The sequence below is a fragment of the Leptopilina boulardi genome, unplaced genomic scaffold, assembly GCF_019393585.1.
Source record: "Leptopilina boulardi isolate dan_hultmark-lab unplaced genomic scaffold, ZJU_Lbou_2.1 LbouV2_396, whole genome shotgun sequence".
In the NCBI taxonomy this organism is placed as follows: Eukaryota; Metazoa; Arthropoda; class Insecta; order Hymenoptera; family Figitidae; genus Leptopilina; species Leptopilina boulardi.
In genome coordinates this window covers 834,743-837,159 of record NW_026137969.1, presented here as the reverse complement: position 1 = coordinate 837,159, position 2,417 = coordinate 834,743, and the positions used below count along the sequence as shown (strand labels likewise).

The 2,417-nt window shown below is 24.0% G+C and overlaps 1 long non-coding RNA gene across 1 annotated transcript; it reads left to right on the top strand.

Moving 5' to 3' along the window:
- Positions 1 to 739: 739 nt before the first annotated feature.
- On the top strand, positions 740 to 1,652 carry LOC127288790 (uncharacterized). Its single transcript, XR_007844088.1, has 3 exons — positions 740 to 869; positions 1,032 to 1,168; positions 1,451 to 1,652. It is a non-coding gene; the product is annotated as an uncharacterized LOC127288790 (long non-coding RNA).
- The last annotated feature ends 765 nt before the right edge of the window (positions 1,653 to 2,417 follow it).

Below are 2,417 nucleotides of genomic sequence, written 5' to 3'. Positions count from 1 at the left end.
AGAGATAAGTTCCCCTGCAATAGTGAAATCTCTGCTCCAGGTAATACTTTTTTTTTTAGAAAAAAGTGTGTCAAATTTTTAGTAACCCAACACAAATTAAATATTAATTAAATTAGTCAACTAACTAATGTTTTGAAATTAGTCTCAGGAAACTTTTTGTTTAAATAATTTTACCCACAAAAACGTAACATAAAGTACCTTTTAATTTTCAAAAATAAAATCAAAGTGAAAAAATTTTTATAAACAAAATATTTAAACAAAAACATTCATCAGGTTTACTCTAGAACTTTTTGTAAACTAGTATTAATCAAAAAGAAAATCTATTTGAGCCAGTACTGGCTCAATATTGGCTCAGTACTGGTTTGCCAGTACTGGAAGGGTGGTACTGCAACAGTGCTGATACAATGAAAATACCAGTACTGGTTCAGTACAGACTGTCCAGCCTGGGCAGCCAATACTCAACCAGTACTGCGCCAGTAGTTAACTCTGGTATAATACTGAAATTTTTGGTTGGGTATATATATATATAAGAAGATTGATAATTATAAACATTATTGACAGTACACTGTAAACTTTTATTCTATTCCTGTATGCTCAACTGATAAAAACATAGATAAGGTACTTAGTATTTTTTTTCGTATATTGAGATTTTCATTTCAAGGAAGTATAACGAAAGCAATCATATATTTTTGCATATAAATAGGACTTCGAGTTTCTCAAAGAATATTCATACCTTCAACTACAAATTGAAAAGAATAACAGTTATTTTTTTAACAAGTACTTTTTTACCTTTAAACAAAGTTTTAATAAAATGAAATTTTTGGCACTTTTCGTTTTAATTATTTTTGCATTGACAATTGTCACTGATGGTAAATTTAAATATAAATAAATAAATTAATTTCAAGTATATATAATATTATGCATATAATTTTAGTTTAATAATTTTTTTTTTTTTTTTAGAAAATTATAAAAAATAATTTTTAACATTTTATTTCATATATAGTAAAGAGAAAAATATTATTTATTTTTAGCGTCTGGTTCATATGGAAAAAGATGTAAACCTGGTAAAGTATTTAAAATTGATTGCAATGAATGTATTTGCGCAAAAAATGGTATGACAGCTATATGTACACTAATGGCCTGTCGACATCAAGACTAAAACATAGTTGTAAGTAATTTACATTTATTTTCTTATATTTATTAAAATTATTATTAAACTAAAGTAATTTTCAATCGATTTATTTCAAAATTTTTTTTTTTTGCATTTTATATAAAATTGAAAAAAAAAATTATTTGAATTGAAATAATAATTGTTAATATTTTCACTCTAATTACCAAAGAATTAATTGCATCAAATTATTATAATTATTATAATTATTTTTATTATTATTTTCAATCAAGAAAATGGAATTTAATTTAAATATATAAATATGTAATTATTATTTTTCAGCAATTTAATATTCCTGAAATTCATCCACAAGAAAAATTTTCATGAGATATAATTGTAATTTTCTCGAAAAAATTTGGAAATTAATCCTATATATATTAATAGAATAAAAAAAATTCATTTTTATTTTTAAAAAAATGTATGTTGAAAAATTTGATATTTTTGAAAAATATTAAAATAATAAATGTATTGCACTTTTGACTAATTATTGTTTCTAATTTTTTTATAAATTCCTCTAAATTAGAGAGAATTGTCCTCCTAATCGACTGTGAATTTTAAAACACAACAAAAATATCTATACTATTATTTTCTTTAAGAAGGCAAAACAAAACAAACAAAAAAAAACAGAATATACTTTTTAAAAAAAAAATATTCTCATTTAAAGAGGAATAATTTTGAATATAGAACAAAGGAAAATGTCGATGTCTCTGTATGATTTAAAAAGAAAAATCTCTTATATTCGTTAAAATATGAGTACTATTATTGAATATTCTCATTTTAAGAGGAAAATTAAAAATCCTGTCATTTTAAGTATATTTGATTATAAAGTCAAACAATAGTAACTACACTGAAAAAAATTCCTAACCCCCGTATGCCAGGAATTGACTAATTTTCCTGGTTACGAGAGGAACCCACTAGGCAATCTTGGTCAAAGTTAATTTCGACAATTAGTTGGAATGACTAGGGAAGCTTATCAGAATAACCAGGTATCTTAGTTACATTGGCTAGAATCACTTTGACTAATTAAACTTTAGCAAAATTGACTATAGATACATGTCATATTAACCAAACATCTTAGTTAATATAACTAGTAAACAAGGAGTCAATTCTACTAAATCGACTTTAACAATATTAACCAAGCTACATAACTAAATTGACTAGGATTCTTGATTAGGCTGACTAGATTTAAAGTTACTATGGTTAATAGTCATTAATGCAAAGCAAATTTTTTTCAGTGTAAGGAAAATTG